At 48.5% G+C, this 22,167-nt stretch overlaps 1 protein-coding gene across 2 annotated transcripts in view; it reads left to right on the forward strand.

The window, feature by feature from the left end:
- Positions 1-22,167, forward strand: part of RASSF8 (Ras association domain family member 8) — a 117,195-nt gene that overhangs the window by 90,560 nt on the left and 4,468 nt on the right. The window lies entirely within an intron of this gene.

The raw sequence follows: 22,167 nt of genomic DNA on the forward strand, positions 1-22,167 counted from the left end.
TATAGTGACAGTAACAGAGGGATTGAGGCCCTGCTCAGTGAGTTTACATGTTAGAGGGAGTGGGGTATAGTGACACAGTAACAGAGGGATTGAGGGCCTGCTCAGTGAGTTTACATGTTAGAGGGAGTGGGGTATAGTGACAGTAACAGAGGGATTGAGGGCCCTGCTCAATGAGCTTACATGCTAGAGGGAGTGGGGTATAGTGACACAGTAACAGAGGGATTGAGGCCCTGCTCAGTGAGTTTACATGCTAGAGGGAGTGGGGTACAGTGACAGTAACAGAGGGGTTGAGGGCCCTGCTCAGTGAGTTTACATGTTAGAGGGAGTGGGGTATAGTGACACAGTAACAGAGGGATTGAGGGCTCTGCTCAGTGAGTTTACATGTTAGAGGGAGTGGGGTATAGTGACACAGTAACAGAGGGATTGAGGGCCTGCTCAGTGAGTTTACATGTTAGAGGGAGTGGGGTATAGTGACACAGTAACAGAGGGATTGAGGGCCCTGCTCAGTGAGTTTACATGTTAGAGGGAGTGGGGTATAGTGACACAGTAACAGAGGGATTGAGGGCCTGCTCAGTGAGTTTACATGTTAGAGGGAGTGGGGTATAGTGACACAGTAACAGAGGGATTGAGGGCCCTGCTCAGTGAGTTTACATGTTAGAGGGAGTGGCGTATAGTGACACAGTAACAGAGGGATTGAGGGCCTGCTCAGTGAGTTTACATGTTAGAGGGAGTGGGGTATAGTGACACAGTAACAGAGGGATTGAGGCCCTGCTCAGTGAGTTTACATGTTAGAGGGAGTGGGGTATAGTGACACAGTAACAGAGGGATTGAGGGCCTGCTCAGTGAGTTTACATGTTAGAGGGAGTGGGGTATAGCGACACAGTAACAGATGGATTGAGGGCCCTGCTCAGTGAGTTTACATGTTAGAGGGAGTGGGGTATAGTGACATTAACAGAGGGATTGAGGGCCCAGCTCAGTGAGTTTACATGTTAGAGGGAGTGGGGTATAGTGACACAGTAACAGAGGGATTGAGGGCCCTGCTCAGTGAGTTTACATGTTAGAGAGAGTGGGGTATAGTGACAGTAACAGAGGGGTAGAGGGCCCTGCTCAGTGAGCTTACATGCTAGAGGGAGTGGGGTGTAGTGACACAGTAACAGAGGGATTGAGAGCCCTGCTCAGTGAGTTTACATGTTAGAGGGAGTGGGGTATAGTGACACAGTAACAGAGGGATTGAGGCCCTGCTCAGTGAGTTTACATGTTAGAGGGAGTGGGGTATAGTGACAGTAACAGAGGGATTGAGGGCCCTGCTCAATGAGTTTACATGTTAGAGGGAGTGGGGGTATAGTGACACAGTAACAGAGGGATTGAGGCCCTGCTCAGTGAGTTTACATGTTAGAGGGAGTGGGGTATAGTGACAGTAACAGAGGGGTAGAGGGCCCTGCTCAGTGAGCTTACATGCTAGAGGGAGTGGGGTATAGTGACATTAACAGAGGGATTGAGGGCCCTGCTCAGTGAGTTTACATGTTAGAGGGAGTGGGGTATAGTGACACAGTAACAGAGGGATTGAGGCCCTGCTCAGTGAGTTTACATGTTAGAGGGGGTGGGGTATAGTGACACAGTAACAGAGGGATTGAGGGCCCTGCTCAGTGAGTTTACATGTTAGAGGGAGTGGGGTATAGTGACATTAACAGAGGGATTGAGGGCCCTGCTCAGTGAGTTTACATGTTAGAGGGAGTGGGGTATAGTGACACAGTAACAGAGGGATTGAGAGCCCTGCTCAGTGAGTTTACATGTTAGAGGGAGTGGGGTATAGTGACACAGTAACAGAGGGATTGAGGGCCTGCTCAGTGAGTTTACATGTTAGAGGGAGTGGGGGTATAGTGACACAGTGACAGAGGGATTGAGGCCCTGCTCAGTGAGTTTACATGTTAGAGGGAGTGGGGTATAGTGACACAGTAACAGAGGGATTGAGGGCCTGCTCAGTGAGTTTACATGTTAGAGGGAGTGGGGTATAGTGACAGTAACAGAGGGATTGAGGGCCCTGCTCAATGAGCTTACATGCTAGAGGGAGTGGGGTATAGTGACACAGTAACAGAGGGATTGAGGCCCTGCTCAGTGAGTTTACATGCTAGAGGGAGTGGGGTATAGTCACACAGTAACAGAGGGATTGAGGGCCCTGCTCAGTGAGTTTACATGTTAGAGGGAGTGGGGTATAGTGACAGTAACAGAGGGGTAGAGGGCCATGCTCAGTGAGCTTACATGCTAGAGGGAGTGGGGTGTAGTGACACAGTAACAGAGGGATTGAGAGCCCTGCTCAGTGAGTTTACATGTTAGAGGGAGTGGGGTATAGTGACACAGTAACAGAGGGATTGAGGGCCTGCTCAGTGAGTTTACATGTTAGAGGGAGTGGGGTATAGTGACACAGTAACAGAGGGATTGAGGGCCTGCTCAGTGAGTTTACATGTTAGAGGGAGTGGGGTATAGTGACACAGTAACAGAGGGATTGAGGGCCTGCTCAGTGAGTTTACATGTTAGAGGGAGTGGGGTATAGTGACACAGTAACAGAGGGATTGAGGCCCTGCTCAGTGAGTTTACATGTTAGAGGGAGTGGGGTATAGTGACACAGTAACAGATGGATTGAGGGCCCTGCTCAGTGAGTTTACATGTTAGAGGGAGTGGGGTATAGTGACATTAACAGAGGGATTGAGGGCCCAGCTCAGTGAGTTTACATGTTAGAGGGAGTGGGGTATAGTGACACAGTAACAGAGGGATTGAGGGCCCTGCTCAGTGAGTTTACATGTTAGAGAGAGTGGGGTATAGTGACAGTAACAGAGGGGTAGAGGGCCCTGCTCAGTGAGCTTACATGCTAGAGGGAGTGGGGTGTAGTGACACAGTAACAGAGGGATTGAGAGCCCTGCTCAGTGAGTTTACATGTTAGAGGGAGTGGGGTATAGTGACACAGTAACAGAGGGATTGAGGGCCTGCTCAGTGAGTTTACATGTTAGAGGGAGTGGGGTATAGTGACACAGTAACAGAGGGATTGAGGGCCCAGCTCAGTGAGTTTACATGTTAGAGGGAGTGGGGTATAGTGACACAGTAACAGAGGGATTGAGGCCCTGCTCAGTGAGTTTACATGTTAGAGGGGGTGGGGTATAGTGACACAGTAACAGAGGGATTGAGGGCCCTGCTCAGTGAGTTTACATGTTAGAGGGAGTGGGGTATAGTGACATTAACAGAGGGATTGAGGGCCCTGCTCAGTGAGTTTACATGTTAGAGGGAGTGGGGTATAGTGACACAGTAACAGAGGGATTGAGAGCCCTGCTCAGTGAGTTTACATGTTAGAGGGAGTGGGGTATAGTGACACAGTAACAGAGGGATTGAGGGCCTGCTCAGTGAGTTTACATGTTAGAGGGAGTGGGGTATAGTGACATTAACAGAGGGATTGAGGGCCCAGCTCAGTGAGTTTACATGTTAGAGGGAGTGGGGTATAGTGACACAGTAACAGAGGGATTGAGGGCCCTGCTCAGTGAGTTTACATGTTAGAGAGAGTGGGGTATAGTGACAGTAACAGAGGGGTAGAGGGCCCTGCTCAGTGAGCTTACATGCTAGAGGGAGTGGGGTATAGTGACACAGTAACAGAGGGATTGAGGCCCTGCTCAGTGAGTTTACATGCTAGAGGGAGTGGGGTACAGTGACAGTAACAGAGGGGTAGAGGGCCCTGCTCAGTGAGTTTACATTTTAGAGGGAGTGGGGTATAGTGACACAGTAACAGAGGGATTGAGGCCCTGCTCAGTGAGTTTACATGTTAGAGGGAGTGGGGTATAGTGACAGTAACAGAGGGATTGAGGGCCCTGCTCAATGAGCTTACATGCTAGAGGGAGTGGGGTATAGTGACACAGTAACAGAGGGATTGAGGCCCTGCTCAGTGAGTTTACATGCTAGAGGGAGTGGGGTACAGTGACAGTAACAGAGGGGTAGAGGGCCCTGCTCAGTGAGTTTACATTTTAGAGGGAGTGGGGTATAGTGACACAGTAACAGAGGGGTTGAGGGCCCTGCTCAGTGAGTTTACATGTTAGAGGGAGTGGGGTATAGTGACACAGTAACAGAGGGATTGAGGGCTCTGCTCAGTGAGTTTACATGTTAGAGGGAGTGGGGTATAGTGACACAGTAACAGAGGGATTGAGGGCCTGCTCAGTGAGTTTACATGTTAGAGGGAGTGGGGTATAGTGACACAGTAACAGAGGGATTGAGGGCCCTGCTCAGTGAGTTTACATGTTAGAGGGAGTGGGGTATAGTGACACAGTAACAGAGGGATTGAGGGCCTGCTCAGTGAGTTTACATGTTAGAGGGAGTGGGGTATAGTGACACAGTAACAGAGGGATTGAGGGCCCTGCTCAGTGAGTTTACATGTTAGAGGGAGTGGCGTATAGTGACACAGTAACAGAGGGATTGAGGGCCTGCTCAGTGAGTTTACATGTTAGAGGGAGTGGGGTATAGTGACACAGTAACAGAGGGATTGAGGCCCTGCTCAGTGAGTTTACATGTTAGAGGGAGTGGGGTATAGTGACACAGTAACAGAGGGATTGAGGGCCTGCTCAGTGAGTTTACATGTTAGAGGGAGTGGGGTATAGCGACACAGTAACAGATGGATTGAGGGCCCTGCTCAGTGAGTTTACATGTTAGAGGGAGTGGTGTATAGTGACATTAACAGAGGGATTGAGGGCCCAGCTCAGTGAGTTTACATGTTAGAGGGAGTGGGGTATAGTGACACAGTAACAGAGGGATTGAGGGCCCTGCTCAGTGAGTTTACATGTTAGAGAGAGTGGGGTATAGTGACAGTAACAGAGGGGTAGAGGGCCCTGCTCAGTGAGCTTACATGCTAGAGGGAGTGGGGTGTAGTGACACAGTAACAGAGGGATTGAGAGCCCTGCTCAGTGAGTTTACATGTTAGAGGGAGTGGGGTATAGTGACACAGTAACAGAGGGATTGAGGGCCTGCTCAGTGAGTTTACATGTTAGAGGGAGTGGGGTATAGTGACACAGTAACAGAGGGATTGAGGGCCTGCTCAGTGAGTTTACATGTTAGAGGGAGTGGGGTATAGTGACACAGTAACAGAGGGATTGAAGGCCCAGCTCAGTGAGTTTACATGTTAGAGGGAGTGGGGTATAGTGACACAGTAACAGAGGGATTGAGGCCCTGCTCAGTGAGTTTACATGTTAGAGGGGGTGGGGTATAGTGACACAGTAACAGAGGGATTGAGAGCCCTGCTCAGTGAGTTTACATGTTAGAGGGAGTGGGGTATAGTGACACAGTAACAGAGGGATTGAGGGCCTGCTCAGTGAGTTTACATGTTAGAGGGAGTGGGGGTATAGTGACACAGTGACAGAGGGATTGAGGCCCTGCTCAGTGAGTTTACATGTTAGAGGGAGTGGGGTATAGTGACACAGTAACAGAGGGATTGAGGGCCTGCTCAGTGAGTTTACATGTTAGAGGGAGTGGGGTATAGTGACAGTAACAGAGGGATTGAGGGCCCTGCTCAATGAGCTTACATGCTAGAGGGAGTGGGGTATAGTGACACAGTAACAGAGGGATTGAGGCCCTGCTCAGTGAGTTTACATGCTAGAGGGAGTGGGGTATAGTCACACAGTAACAGAGGGATTGAGGGCCCTGCTCAGTGAGTTTACATGTTAGAGGGAGTGGGGTATAGTGACACAGTAACAGAGGGATTGAGAGCCCTGCTCAGTGAGTTTACATGCTAGAGGGAGTGGGGTATAGTCACACAGTAACAGAGGGATTGAGGGCCCTGCTCAGTGAGTTTACATGTTAGAGGGAGTGGGGTATAGTGACCGTAACAGAGGGGTAGAGGGCCATGCTCAGTGAGCTTACATGCTAGAGGGAGTGGGGTGTAGTGACACAGTAACAGAGGGATTGAGAGCCCTGCTCAGTGAGTTTACATGTTAGAGGGAGTGGGTTATAGTGACACAGTAACAGAGGGATTGAGGGCCCTGCTCAGTGAGTTTACATGTTAGAGAGAGTGGGGTATAGTGACAGTAACAGAGGGGTAGAGGGCCCTACTCAGTGAGCTTACATGCTAGAGGGAGTGGGGTGTAGTGACACAGTAACAGAGGGATTGAGAGCCCTGCTCAGTGAGTTTACATGTTAGAGGGAGTGGGGTATAGTGACACAGTAACAGAGGGATTGAGGGCCTGCTCAGTGAGTTTACATGTTAGAGGGAGTGGGGTATAGTGACACAGTAACAGAGGGATTGAGGGCCTGCTCAGTGAGTTTACATGTTAGAGGGAGTGGGGTATAGTGACACAGTAACAGAGGGATTGAGGGCCTGCTCAGTGAGTTTACATGTTAGAGGGAGTGGGGTATAGTGACACAGTAACAGAGGGATTGAGGCCCTGCTCAGTGAGTTTACATGTTAGAGGGAGTGGGGTATAGTGACACAGTAACAGATGGATTGAGGGCCCTGCTCAGTGAGTTTACATGTTAGAGGGAGTGGGGTATAGTGACATTAACAGAGGGATTGAGGGCCCAGCTCAGTGAGTTTACATGTTAGAGGGAGTGGGGTATAGTGACACAGTAACAGAGGGATTGAGGGCCCTGCTCAGTGAGTTTACATGTTAGAGGGAGTGGGGTATAGTGACACAGTAACAGAGGGATTGAGGGCCTGCTCAGTGAGTTTACATGTTAGAGGGAGTGGGGTATAGTGACAGTAACAGAGGGATTGAGGGCCCTGCTCAATGAGCTTACATGCTAGAGGGAGTGGGGTATAGTGACACAGTAACAGAGGGATTGAGGCCCTGCTCAGTGAGTTTACATGCTAGAGGGAGTGGGGTATAGTCACACAGTAACAGAGGGATTGAGGGCCCTGCTCAGTGAGTTTACATGTTAGAGGGAGTGGGGTATAGTGACACAGTAACAGAGGGATTGAGAGCCCTGCTCAGTGAGTTTACATGCTAGAGGGAGTGGGGTATAGTCACACAGTAACAGAGGGATTGAGGGCCCTGCTCAGTGAGTTTACATGTTAGAGGGAGTGGGGTATAGTGACCGTAACAGAGGGGTAGAGGGCCATGCTCAGTGAGCTTACATGCTAGAGGGAGTGGGGTGTAGTGACACAGTAACAGAGGGATTGAGAGCCCTGCTCAGTGAGTTTACATGTTAGAGGGAGTGGGTTATAGTGACACAGTAACAGAGGGATTGAGGGCCCTGCTCAGTGAGTTTACATGTTAGAGAGAGTGGGGTATAGTGACAGTAACAGAGGGGTAGAGGGCCCTACTCAGTGAGCTTACATGCTAGAGGGAGTGGGGTGTAGTGACACAGTAACAGAGGGATTGAGAGCCCTGCTCAGTGAGTTTACATGTTAGAGGGAGTGTGGTATAGTGACACAGTAACAGAGGGATTGAGGGCCTGCTCAGTGAGTTTACATGTTAGAGGGAGTGGGGTATAGTGACACAGTAACAGAGGGATTGAGGGCCTGCTCAGTGAGTTTACATGTTAGAGGGAGTGGGGTATAGTGACACAGTAACAGAGGGATTGAGGGCCTGCTCAGTGAGTTTACATGTTAGAGGGAGTGGGGTATAGTGACACAGTAACAGATGGATTGAGGGCCCTGCTCAGTGAGTTTACATGTTAGAGGGAGTGGGGTATAGTGACATTAACAGAGGGATTGAGGGCCCAGCTCAGTGAGTTTACATGTTAGAGGGAGTGGGGTATAGTGACACAGTAACAGAGGGATTGAGGGCCCTGCTCAGTGAGTTTACATGTTAGAGAGAGTGGGGTATAGTGACAGTAACAGAGGGGTAGAGGGCCCTGCTCAGTGAGCTTACATGCTAGAGGGAGTGGGGTGTAGTGACACAGTAACAGAGGGATTGAGAGCCCTGCTCAGTGAGTTTACATGTTAGAGGGAGTGGGGTATAGTGACACAGTAACAGAGGGATTGAGGGCCTGCTCAGTGAGTTTACATGTTAGAGGGAGTGGGGTATAGTGACACAGTAACAGAGGGATTGAGGGCCTGCTCAGTGAGTTTACATGTTAGAGGGAGTGGGGTATAGTAACACAGTAACAGAGGGATTGAGGGCCCAGCTCAGTGAGTTTACATGTTAGAGGGAGTGGGGTATAGTGACACAGTAACAGAGGGATTGAGGCCCTGCTCAGTGAGTTTACATGTTAGAGGGAGTGGGGTATAGTGACATTAACAGAGGGATTGAGGGCCCTGCTCAGTGAGTTTACATGTTAGAGGGAGTGGGGTATAGTGACACAGTAACAGAGGGATTGAGAGCCCTGCTCAGTGAGTTTACATGTTAGAGGGAGTGGGGTATAGTGACACAGTAACAGAGGGATTGAGGGCCTGCTCAGTGAGTTTACATGTTAGAGGGAGTGGGGTATAGTGACATTAACAGAGGGATTGAGGGCCCAGCTCAGTGAGTTTACATGTTAGAGGGAGTGGGGTATAGTGACACAGTAACAGAGGGATTGAGGGCCCTGCTCAGTGAGTTTACATGTTAGAGAGAGTGGAGTATAGTGACAGTAACAGAGGGGTAGAGGGCCCTGCTCAGTGAGCTTACATGCTAGAGGGAGTGGGGTGTAGTGACACAGTAACAGAGGGATTGAGAGCCCTGCTCAGTGAGTTTACATGTTAGAGGGAGTGGGGTATAGTGACACAGTAACAGAGGGATTGAGGGCCTGCTCAGTGAGTTTACATGTTAGAGGGAGTGGGGTATAGTGACACAGTAACAGAGGGATTGAGGCCCTGCTCAGTGAGTTTACATGTTAGAGGGGGTGGGGTATAGTGACACAGTAACAGAGGGATTGAGGGCCCTGCTCAGTGAGTTTACATGTTAGAGGGAGTGGGGTATAGTGACATTAACAGAGGGATTGAGGGCCCTGCTCAGTGAGTTTACATGTTAGAGGGAGTGGGGTATAGTGACACAGTAACAGAGGGATTGAGAGCCCTGCTCAGTGAGTTTACATGTTAGAGGGAGTGGGGTATAGTGACACAGTAACAGAGGGATTGAGGGCCTGCTCAGTGAGTTTACATGTTAGAGGGAGTGGGGTATAGTTACACAGTGACAGAGGGATTGAGGCCCTGCTCAGTGAGTTTACATGTTAGAGGGAGTGGGGTATAGTGACACAGTAACAGAGGGATTGAGGGCCTGCTCAGTGAGTTTACATGTTAGAGGGAGTGGGGTATAGTGACAGTAACAGAGGGATTGAGGGCCCTGCTCAATGAGCTTACATGCTAGAGGGAGTGGGGTATAGTGACACAGTAACAGAGGGATTGAGGCCCTGCTCAGTGAGTTTACATGCTAGAGGGAGTGGGGTACAGTGACAGTAACAGAGGGGTAGAGGGCCCTGCTCAGTGAGTTTACATTTTAGAGGGAGTGGGGTATAGTGACACAGTAACAGAGGGGTTGAGGGCCCTGCTCAGTGAGTTTACATGCTAGAGGGAGTGGGGTATAGTGACAGTAACAGAGGGATTGAGGGCCCTGCTCAGTGAGTTTACATGTTAGAGGGAGTGGGGTATAGTGACACAGTAACAGGGATTGAGGGTCCTGCTCAGTGAGTTTACATGTTAGAGGGAGTGGGGTATAGTGACAGTAACAGAGGGATTGAGGGCCCTGCTCAGTGAGTTTACATGTTAGAGGGAGTGGGGTATAGTGACAGTAACAGAGGGATTGAGGGCCCTGCTCAGTGAGTTTACATGTTAGAGGGAGTGGGGTATAGTGACACAGTAACAGAGGGATTGAGGGCCCTGCTCAGTGAGTTTACATGTTAGAGGGAGTGGGGTATAGTGACACAGTAACAGAGGGATTGAGGGCCCTGCTCAGTGAGTTTACATGTTAGAGGGAGTGGGGTATAGTGACACAGTAACAGAGGGATTGAGGGCCCTGCTCAGTGAGTTTACATGTTAGAGGGAGTGCGGTATAGTGACACAGTAACAGAGGGATTGAGGGCCCTGCTCAGTGAGTTTACATGTTAGAGGGAGTGGGGTATTGTGACACAGTAACAGAGGGATTGAGGGCCTGCTCAGTGAGTTTACATGCTAGAGGGAGTGGGGTATAGTCACACAGTAACAGAGGGATTGAGGGCCCTGCTCAGTGAGTTTACATGTTAGAGGGAGTGGGGTATAGTGACACAGTAACAGAGGGATTGAGAGCCCTGCTCAGTGAGTTTACATGCTAGAGGGAGTGGGGTATAGTCACACAGTAACAGAGGGATTGAGGGCCCTGCTCAGTGAGTTTACATGTTAGAGGGAGTGGGGTATAGTGACCGTAACAGAGGGGTAGAGGGCCATGCTCAGTGAGCTTACATGCTAGAGGGAATGGGGTGTAGTGACACAGTAACAGAGGGATTGAGAGCCCTGCTCAGTGAGTTTGCATGCTAGAGGGAGTGGGTTATAGTGACACAGTAACAGAGGGATTGAGGGCCCTGCTCAGTGAGTTTACATGTTAGAGAGAGTGGGGTATAGTGACAGTAACAGAGGGGTAGAGGGCCCTGCTCAGTGAGCTTACATGCTAGAGGGAGTGGGGTGTAGTGACACAGTAACAGAGGGATTGAGAGCCCTGCTCAGTGAGTTTACATGTTAGAGGGAGTGGGGTATAGTGACACAGTAACAGAGGGATTGAGGGCCTGCTCAGTGAGTTTACATGTTAGAGGGAGTGGGGTATAGTGACACAGTAACAGAGGGATTGAGGGCCTGCTCAGTGAGTTTACATGTTAGAGGGAGTGGGGTATAGTGACACAGTAACAGAGGGATTGAGGCCCTGCTCAGTGAGTTTACATGTTAGAGGGAGTGGGGTATAGTGACACAGTAACAGATGGATTGAGGGCCCTGCTCAGTGAGTTTACATGTTAGAGGGAGTGGGGTATAGTGACATTAACAGAGGGATTGAGGGCCCAGCTCAGTGAGTTTACATGTTAGAGGGAGTGGGGTATAGTGACACAGTAACAGAGGGATTGAGGGCCCTGCTCAGTGAGTTTACATGTTAGAGAGAGTGGGGTATAGTGACAGTAACAGAGGGGTAGAGGGCCCTGCTCAGTGAGCTTACATGCTAGAGGGAGTGGGGTGTAGTGACACAGTAACAGAGGGATTGAGAGCCCTGCTCAGTGAGTTTACATGTTAGAGGGAGTGGGGTATAGTGACACAGTAACAGAGGGATTGAGGGCCTGCTCAGTGAGTTTACATGTTAGAGGGAGTGGGGTATAGTGACACAGTAACAGAGGGATTGAGGGCCTGCTCAGTGAGTTTACATGTTAGAGGGAGTGGGGTATAGTGACACAGTAACAGAGGGATTGAGGGCCCAGCTCAGTGAGTTTACATGTTAGAGGGAGTGGGGTATAGTGGCACAGTAACAGAGGGATTGAGGCCCTGCTCAGTGAGTTTACATGTTAGAGGGGGTGGGGTATAGTGACACAGTAACAGAGGGATTGAGGGCCCTGCTCAGTGAGTTTACATGTTAGAGGGAGTGGGGTATAGTGACATTAACAGAGGGATTGAGGGCCCTGCTCAGTGAGTTTACATGTTAGAGGGAGTGGGGTATAGTGACACAGTAACAGAGGGATTGAGGGCCTGCTCAGTGAGTTTACATGTTAGAGGGAGTGGGGTATAGTGACACAGTAACAGAGGGATTGAGGGCCTGCTCAGTGAGTTTACATGTTAGAGGGAGTGGGGTATAGTGACAGTAACAGAGGGATTGAGGGCCCTGCTCAATGAGCTTACATGCTAGAGGGAGTGGGGTATAGTGACACAGTAACAGAGGGATTGAGGCCCTGCTCAGTGAGTTTACATGCTAGAGGGAGTGGGGTACAGTGACAGTAACAGAGGGGTAGAGGGCCCTGCTCAGTGAGTTTACATGTTAGAGGGAGTGGGGTATAGTGACACAGTAACAGAGGGGTTGAGGGCCCTGCTCAGTGAGTTTACATGCTAGAGGGAGTGGGGTATAGTGACACAGTAACAGAGGGGTTGAGGGCCCTGCTCAGTGAGTTTACATGCTAGAGGGAGTGGGGTATAGTGACAGTAACAGAGGGATTGAGGGTCCTGCTCAGTGAGTTTACATGTTAGAGGGAGTGGGGTATAGTGACACAGTAACAGAGGGATTGAGGGCCCTGCTCAGTGAGTTTACATGTTAGAGGGAGTGGGGTATAGTGACAGTAACAGAGGGATTGAGGGCCCTGCTCAGTGAGTTTACATGTTAGAGGGAGTGGGGTATAGTGACACAGTAACAGAGGGATTGAGGGCCCTGCTCAGTGAGTTTACATGTTAGAGGGAGTGCGGTATAGTGACACAGTAACAGAGGGATTGAGGGCCTGCTCAGTGAGTTTACATGCTAGAGGGAGTGGGGTATAGTCACACAGTAACAGAGGGATTGAGGGCCCTGCTCAGTGAGTTTACATGTTAGAGGGAGTGGGGTATAGTGACACAGTAACAGAGGGATTGAGAGCCCTGCTCAGTGAGTTTACATGCTAGAGGGAGTGGGGTATAGTCACACAGTAACAGAGGGATTGAGGGCCCTGCTCAGTGAGTTTACATGTTAGAGGGAGTGGGGTATAGTGACAGTAACAGAGGGGTAGAGGGCCCTGCTCAGTGAGCTTACATGCTAGAGGGAGTGGGGTGTAGTGACACAGTAACAGAGGGATTGAGAGCCCTGCTCAGTGAGTTTACATGTTAGAGGGAGTGGGGTATAGTGACACAGTAACAGAGGGATTGAGGGCCTGCTCAGTGAGTTTACATGTTAGAGGGAGTGGGGTATAGTGACACAGTAACTGAGGGATTGAGGGCCTGCTCAGTGAGTTTACATGTTAGAAGTAACAGAGGGATTGAGGGCCCAGCTCAGTGAGTTTACATGTTAGAGGGAGTGGGGTATAGTGACACAGTAACAGAGGGATTGAGGGCCCAGCTCAGTGAGTTTACATGTTAGAGGGAGTGGGGTATAGTGACACAGTAACAGAGGGATTGAGGGCCTGCTCAGTGAGTTTACATGTTAGAGGGAGTGGGGTATAGTGACACAGTAACAGAGGGATTGAGGGCCTGCTCAGTGAGTTTACATGTTAGAGGGAGTGGGGTATAGTTACACAGTAACAGAGGGATTGAGGGCCCAGCTCAGTGAGTTTACATGTTAGAGGGAGTGGGGTATAGTGACACAGTAACAGAGGGATTGAGGCCCTGCTCAGTGAGTTTACATGTTAGAGGGGGTGGGGTATAGTGACACAGTAACAGAGGGATTGAGGGCCCTGCTCAGTGAGTTTACATGTTAGAGGGAGTGGGGTATAGTGACACAGTAACAGAGGGATTGAGGCCCTGCTCAGTGAGTTTACATGTTAGAGGGGGTGGGGTATAGTGACACAGTAACAGAGGGATTGAGGGCCCTGCTCAGTGAGTTTACATGTTAGAGGGAGTGGGGTATAGTGACACAGTAACAGAGGGATTGAGGCCCTGCTCAGTGAGTTTACATGTTAGAGGGAGTGGGGTATAGTGACACAGTAACAGAGGGATTGAGGGCCCTGCTCAGTGAGTTTACATGTTAGAGGGGGTGGGGTATAGTGACACAGTAACAGAGGGATTGAGGGCCCTGCTCAGTGAGTTTACATGTTAGAGGAAGTGGGGTATAGTGACACAGTAACAGAGGGATTGAGAGCCCTGCTCAGTGAGTTTACATGTTAGAGGGAGTGGGGTATAGTGACACAGTAACAGAGGGATTGAGGGCCTGCTCAGTGAGTTTACATGTTAGAGGGAGTGGGGGTATAGTGACACAGTAACAGAGGGATTGAGGCCCTGCTCAGTGAGTTTACATGTTAGAGGGAGTGGGGTATAGTGACACAGTAACAGAGGGATTGAGGGCCTGCTCAGTGAGTTTACATGTTAGAGGGAGTGGGGTATAGTGACAGTAACAGAGGGATTGAGGGCCCTGCTCAGTGAGTTTACATGTTAGAGGGAGTGGGGGTATAGTGACACAGTAACAGAGGGATTGAGGCCCTGCTCAGTGAGTTTACATGTTAGAGGGAGTGGGGTATAGTGACACAGTAACAGAGGGATTGAGGGCCTGCTCAGTGAGTTTACATGTTAGAGGGAGTGGGGTATAGTGACAGTAACAGAGGGTTTGAGGGCCCTGCTCAATGAGCTTACATGCTAGAGGGAGTGGGGTATAGTGACACAGTAACAGAGGGATTGAGGCCCTGCTCAGTGAGTTTACATGCTAGAGGGAGTGGGGTACAGTGACACAGTAACAGAGGGGTTGAGGGCCCTGCTCAGTGAGTTTACATGTTAGAGGAAGTGGGGTATAGTGACAGTAACAGAGGGATTGAGGCCCTGCTCAGTGAGTTTACATGTTAGAGGGAGTGGGGTATAGTGACACAGTAACAGAGGGATTGAGGGCCTGCTCAGTGAGTTTACATGTTGGAGGGAGTGGGGTATAGTGACAGTAACAGAGGGATTGAGGGCCCTGCTCAATGAGCTTACATGCTAGAGGGAGTGGGGTATAGTGACACAGTAACAGAGGGATTGAGGCCCTGCTCAGTGAGTTTACATGCTAGAGGGAGTGGGGTACAGTGACAGTAACAGAGGGGTTGAGGGCCCTGCTCAGTGAGTTTACATGTTAGAGGGAGTGGGGTATAGTGACACAGTAACAGAGGGATTGAGGGCTCTGCTCAGTGAGTTTACATGTTAGAGGAAGTGGGGTATAGTGACACAGTAACAGAGGGATTGAGGGCCTGCTCAGTGAGTTTACATGTTAGAGGGAGTGGGGTATAGTGACACAGTAACAGAGGGATTGAGGGCCCTGCTCAGTGAGTTTACATGTTAGAGGGAGTGGGGTATAGTGACACAGTAACAGAGGGATTGAGGGCCTGCTCAGTGAGTTTACATGTTAGAGGGAGTGGGGTATAGTGACACAGTAACAGAGGGATTGAGGCCCTGCTCAGTGAGTTTACATGTTAGAGGGAGTGGGGTATAGTGACACAGTAACAGAGGGATTGAGGGCCTGCTCAGTGAGTTTACATGTTAGAGGGAGTGGCGTATAGTGACACAGTAACAGAGGGATTGAGGGCCTGCTCAGTGAGTTTACATGTTAGAGGGAGTGGGGTATAGTGACACAAAAGTTAAGGATAGTATTAGACTAGTGACAGTTGCAAGAGAGGAATCAGTCAGCTATTAACATATTAATTGATACGCATTTATGAAGAAGTGGGTTTTTAATGATTTTTTTGAAGGAGTGGAGACTGGGTGAGCATCTAACGGAGGATGGAATTGAGTCATGTTATCCTTTTTTAGGATGTGTCTACAATTTAGTAAATTAACCCTTTATGTAGAAACAGTCCCTATGGAAACGGCGGATTCTCAGCTGCCAGAGGCTTTGCCTTGCCAGCACCGCTGCTGATTGGCTGACCACCTGTCATGCTGCTCTTAGAGGAACATGTAAAGATGTACGCCAGAGGAGCAAAAATTAACGGAGAAAATATTTAGGGTTTCCTCAAACCTGTTATTAAAATTTTAGAAATATGATGAGATACCAAGAGCCCTAAAAACGCCCAAATACGTCATTAAATGGTCTGCTCACATTGTATAATGAATTTCTTGTAACATTAATAGAACGTTTATTAGCCTATGTTATAAGATAAAGATATTCTTTGTCAGTAAGGAACAGGTCGGTGCAGATGTCCCGTAATCCCCTCCCCCATCTCCCCTCTCAAGCAGATAAGAGACGGCTATTTTTTCCTGTTCGAGTGGTCTTGTTACAAAGGATAACAGAGCAGGGGGTGCACGCTGTGCGCGGAATCTGGCTTTAAGGAGGGGTACAGCATTAGATCCCGGGATATCATGGAGTGTGAGCTCTGCTGGGTTAGTGAGTAGGAGAACATAGACCAGACCGCTGGATTTAAGGAGGGGTACAGCGTTAGATCCTGGGATATCATGGAGTGTGTGCTCTGCTGGGTTAGTGAGGAGGAGAATATAGATCAGACTTGTGTTTTAATCTGGGTAAATACGTGAGGTAATCTCTGAGGGTTGCGGGGGGGCGTTTAATCTGTCTGTCCCCGTAGGTCCTGGGCTGTAACCTAGGATCTGAAAAATTATTTGCAAATTCAACAAATAAGGCTTAATGTGAAAATATCAAATGATAATCCTGAATTGCAGAGCGTCTCCCAGCCCTGTGAAAGCTGAACGCTGTAACCAACGTGTAGCTGGTGAAGTTCTCTGACGTTCAAACCAGATGTTCTGCTCACTCCCAGCACCGAGCTTTGTAGATCCAGATGTCAATTCATTCTCGCCTTTCAGAGTCTGCAAAGAAGTTTAACATTAACGTGATAACACCTGCTTTTTAACCTGTAAAATAGATTCTTTGATTGCTAAAGCTTCTATCAATATCGTGATATGGGCTGATGAGTTATTGGTCATTAAGAGGTGAAGATGGAACGGTCACTTCTCTGGGAACATTGAGTAACACATTGAGGGTTATTTACTAATGTGAGAATTCAAAGCCAGAACAGCCAAACTGAAAGCCTGGCTGACTTAGAGAGATTTCTAACTTCGACTAAATTGACCTTAAACATGAAATTCACTCTGAATTCTAACTTGTGAATAACGCGGTCTGTTTTCTGCCATGTTTCGAAAACGATGTGTTGTTTTGTAAGGAGACTTTGTTTCTCAGTTAACCCCTTTTACTCTGTAATAAGAGGAACCACTGGTGTTGATTGGATAATAGGGACCATATTGCGTCTGATATTGCGCAGTCCTGTCTTGTGAATTGTCGCCAGAGGTTAACGAGGTTGTAAGGTGAAGACCATGTTAATAAACTGGTGGTGTTGGGTCACCGTGTGGTTTGCGTTTGTTGGAAGAACCGGTTGTGATTACAGTTTCGCTCTTTTTAAATGTCTCCCTATGTGTTTCCATTCACCGTATAATTGCAGAAGATTTAGAAAAATAACAGACTATTCTCATGGGTTTGGGGTGCAGGTTTTGAGGGTGCCTTGGGGTCAGCATCATATCTGGGTGATAATTCTCAGGTTTATAGTGAATTTTCTTAGAATTACTGTACATTGAATGTTGACGTGTGTAGCACCCGGTGTAAATGTGTCGTACAGCTGGAGTGAACCCTCCACCTGCGCTCCAGACACATTGTGCAATTACCTTCCCACGCTCCATGTTCACGCTGTTGCTCAATCCACGCCATGCATTCATAGTGTAACGGATAGAGAAGGCTGGTTGTACTTTGAAGATGTCTCCGGGAGATACAGGGTTAATATATGTACCAGTGTCCTTTCCACACTGCGTACCGAAAACTAGTCTGTGGGACCATCATGTGAACTGGACACAGGAGATATATGGATGATTGACGTAGGATATGTATATATCTAGGGTTTTTTAGGGAAGCCTCTCTGTCTGAGAGAAGCCTGTACTTGGTGCAGTCCTGACGGGTGTCTGTTAGGATGCACCACCTGGACAGGAGCCAGTGAGGGACCCAGCCCGGGAGCTGGTATGTTATACCAGTCTGGTAGGAGCTGGTATGTTATACCAGTCTGGTAGGAGCTGGTATGTTATACCAGTCTGGTAGGAGCTGGTATGTTATACCAGTCTGGTAGGAGCTGGTATGTTATACCAGTCTGGTAGGAGCTGGTATGTTATACCAGTCTGGTAGGAGCTGGTATGTTGCACCAGTCTGGTAGGAGCTGGTATGTTACACCAGTCTGGTAGAAGCTGGTATGGTACACCAGTCTGGCCAGAGCTGGTATGTTGCACCAGTCTGGTAGGAGCTGGTATGTTGCACCAGTCTGGTAGGAGCTGGTATGTTGCACCAGTCTGGTAGGAGCTGGTATGTTGCACTAGTCTGGTAGGAGCTGGTATGTTGCACCAGTCTGGTAGGAGCTGGTATGTTGCACCAGTCTGGTAGGAGCTGGTATGTTGCACCAGTCTGGTAGGAGCTGGTATGTTGCACCAGTCTGGTAGGAGCTGGTATGTTGCACCAGTCTGGTAGGAGCTGGTATGTTGCACCAGTCTGGTAGGAGCTGGTATGTTGCAGCAGTCTGGTAGGAGCTGGTATGTTGCAGCAGTCTGGTAGGAGCTGGTATGTTGCAGCAGTCTGGCCGGAGCTGGTATGTTGCAGCAGTCTGGTAGGAGCTGGTATGTTGCCCCAGTCTGGTAGGAGCTGGTATGTTGTAGGAGCTGGTATGTTGCAGCAGTCTGGTAGAAGCTGGTATGTTGCAGCAGTCTGGTGGGAGCTGGTATGTTGCAGCAGTCTGGTGGGAGCTGGTATGTTGCAGCAGTCTGGTAGGAGCTGGTATGTTGCAGCAGTCTGGTAGGAGCTGGTATGTTGCAGCAGTCTGGTAGGAGCTGGTATGTTGCAGCAGTCTGGTAGGAGCTGGTATGTTGCAGCAGTCTGGTAGGAGCTGGTATGTTGCAGCAGTCTGGTAGGAGCTGGTATGTTGCAGCAGTCTGGTAGGAGCTGGTATGTTGCAGCAGTCTGGTAGGAGCTGGTATGTTGCAGCAGTCTGGTAGGAGCTGGTATGTTGCAGCAGTCTGGTAGGAGCTGGTATGTTGCAGCAGTCTGGTAGGAGCTGGTATGTTGCAGCAGTCTGGTAGGAGCTGGTATGTTGCACCAGTCTGGTAGGAGCTGGTATGTTGCAGCAGTCTGGTAGGAGCTGGTATGTTGCACCAGTCTGGTAGGAGCTGGTATGTTGCAGCAGTCTGGCCGGAGCTGGTATGTTGCAGCAGTCTGGCCGGAGCTGGTATGTTGCAGCAGTCTGGCCGGAGCTGGTATGTTGCAGCAGTCTGGCCGGAGCTGGTATGTTGCAGCAGTCTGGTAGGAGCTGGTATGTTGCAGCAGTCTGTCCGGAGCTGGTATGTTGCAGCAGTTTGGTAGGAGCTGGTATGTTGCACCATGCTTAGCTCCAGTGCCAGCGAGATGCCGAGCAATGAGCGAGACTGTCTCTATATTATAAATTTTAACTGACTGACCTGCCGTTGTAAAATGAAAGTTATGGAACGGGTTTGTTTTCAGGTGAAAGGTTGCAGCGCAGCCCAGAAATTGGAACGCAAAGATTTCCACCTGGAGGGGGGAGGGTAAAATATTTTGGCAAAATCAGCAGAAAAACTGTGTGTTTGGGTTTGTCCCAGCCCTGACTCATTCCGCATTAGGTAGCTAAATGGCTCCCATATGGCCTGCTGCGCGCACGTTCATTGGAAACCACATGGTTTTCTGGGGGGTTTGGAACGCGGCTCGTGTTTTGAAGTTGAAGCTCGCTCTGTGACCTCCTGGATGAATAGATCATTTGTTGGTACATAAAGACCACATCTGGCTAATTGATCATCTTCCCATACTTCATATTGCTACAAGTACTTATTACTCCCGGCCAGGACACTTAATTTGAATGGGCCACTTACAAAAGGCTAATTCTTCCTCGTAAGATTTGTCTTAACCCTATCTGGGGTTATTCACTAACGTTAGAGTTCTTGGGAATTCACAGTGAATGTCAAGGCCAAAATAGCTGAATTGGACATATTCTACCGATCAGCGATGCTTCCAGATCGCCTATTTTGGTCTAAATTTTTTAATTCTAATTAATTTATTTGAATCCTGGCAATTCTCACTTTAGCTAATAACCCGCTTGAGGAAATTAAAATGAGGGATATTCTGTCTGTGTCTGTATTGTTATAGAAACAGCAGCAGGCCTCTGGGATCAAAACTGTACCCTGGATTAGTGTCCCTGCAGGGCATGCACCCTGCAGCACAGAGGATTGATGTGAATACCCAGCCAGCGCAGTGTCCCTCTGTGCGAACCCACAGATATTGCAGCCCCTCACCCCAGAGCAGAGGAGGACAGACACAGAGGTGCTGACCTTTACTCCCTGTCCTCAATCTCTTGTTTTGCTTAATTTACTGGTACTGGCTTTAGAAGATTATTCGAGGACGGTGGGGGGGCTGTATTAAGTTTGATCTTTTAAAGTAATTACACGAGGCCTGTCGGAGCTGGTTTGGCTTCAAACACACAAAGCGAGCTTTAAATGTTCCCTTTTCCTGGGAATCCTTTACTAATCCAAATGTTATTCCTGCATCATCCAGACATCTATCGTAAGCAAGATTAAACTGAACCGGTTCCCCTCACTGCCTGTGTTCCCAGCACCCTGTGTGGAAAGGGGAACAATTTCAATTTTCTGCTAAAATCCTGTATCGTTCTTTTTAAGATATAAAAGAGTCCCCTCCAGTTGTGCCCATTGATTTTATAGGAACATAAAAAAGCAGCATGGATAATTCATAGTTAAACTGCTGCCCCTGACTTGCAAACCCCATCACTCTCAGGCAGCCTGTCGGCCGTGATTCCCAGTGAGGTTCCCCCCACGTTGTGCTGCTTGCCACTAGTAAGGAGACTTGGCAGTCAGTGGGTGGCACATGGCGCACACAGCATGCCAGCGTCTCCCACACGCAGTATGTTCATGTGTGATATCTGACACGAGGCACCAATGTTTCTAAACATGTTCTCTGATTGCTGTCGCACAGTCTTGGCTGTTATGTATATTTTTGGTAAAATTGTCAAATTATCAGACCGGCACAAATGTTTTACAGTCTTGGTGGCCTGATTTCACTCTGGGTTTAGCACATGGCGCGTTTAACAGGAGGTTCAGCAGAATAAGTTGGCGCTATATAATAATAATAACGTGGGAAGGGCAGGCTAACATGCGTCCAGTAATCCCGCTGGAGGGAAGGGTTACAAGATGTCGGCTGCAGCCAATACGTTCTGCTTCTCTCTCATTGGCTGCCGGCGTCCAAATACTGCGCAAAGTCAATATAGTCTTCTCTTATTATGTGAATTGTTCTAGACAATCTTACTCTGTCCGGATCAGTGAGCAGAAACGTGCTCTGGAATGATGTCCGTACTGACTGCTCCAGACTTACTCCACATTTTCCTTTCAAACTATACATTTTATGCGATTTATATAGCTGTATATGAATTATGAATTTAAGGCCCAACCATATATATATTAGTTTTTATGTTGATATTTCCTGGATATTTAGTAAAATGATAATTGTTGGGAATGCAGAGTGAATTCCATATTTAAAGTCAATGCGAGCAAATTGAACTCATAGCTGACTAGGAGTAATGTCTAGTGCCGCTATTTTGCTTTTACTAAATAACTCTGTGCTTAGATCACTGGTCCCCCGACCCCCCGGCACTTAAAGGATTAAAGGGTCGCTATAGTTACCAGAACCATTGCGGCTTAATGTTGTGGTTCTGGGGCAATGTAGTCCGTCCCTGCCCGGCTGAGCTCTGTAAACACTGCTTTTTCAGAGCGAACGCAATGCATGTAGACACCTCTAATGGCCGTCACTCAGACAGTTGGTCACTGAGACGACCACTACAGGGCCTTGCAGGACCAACACTTCCATCTCTGCGTTCTACATGGAGACACTGGACGCTGCTTACAGAGCGCATTGACTCAATGTCTCTCTATGAGGAGGTAAGAAAGTAAACTTCCTTTTTTGTGCTCACAGTGGCAGGGACACACTAAATAGTTAGTAGGACACTATAGCTCTAACACTATAGTGTTCCTTTAAACTCGCCTTTATTCCATTACTGGGAGATTCTCTCACTGTAGCTGTGATCCGCCTCCTGTGACATCATAGCTATTGATGACTTGTGTCCAATCAGACGCTTTGCATAGAGAAACATTGGGGAACCAGTGCTTTCTATAGGAAACCCTCTGACTGTCCGATTGGCAGGTGCGATGTGTTACTATTACTCTTTGAAAATGAAAGTATTTTATTTTTGTTAGCATTAGGTCACAATATTTAGCATATTTTATTTGTATCCATAAAAAAACATTGCCTGCTGGAAAGCCAGTTGCTGCTTTTAGCTATTTAACTTCCTTCTTTCCATAATTCACCAAATCACAGATCACACAGACTGGTTTAAGGGGCCCCTGGCTTTGGCTGCTGGGAAAACCCCCTTTTTAATTTTTTATTAAGTCTTTGGAAATTAGTTTGATGAAACCCAAAAGGAATCCAATGAATGACCCGCAGTGCGGTAACCATAACCTGCAGTGGTTATGGTGCTTAGAATGTTCACGTTAAGACAAAATACCAAATAAGTTTTAGAGATATTAATTCATACAATTTATCTCCATTTGACTACATTTTGCGGGTTAATTTTTAGCTCCACACAACTCGCCGTTTT

This window comes from Pelobates fuscus, chromosome 3, assembly GCF_036172605.1.
Source record: "Pelobates fuscus isolate aPelFus1 chromosome 3, aPelFus1.pri, whole genome shotgun sequence".
In the NCBI taxonomy this organism is placed as follows: domain Eukaryota; kingdom Metazoa; phylum Chordata; class Amphibia; order Anura; family Pelobatidae; genus Pelobates; species Pelobates fuscus.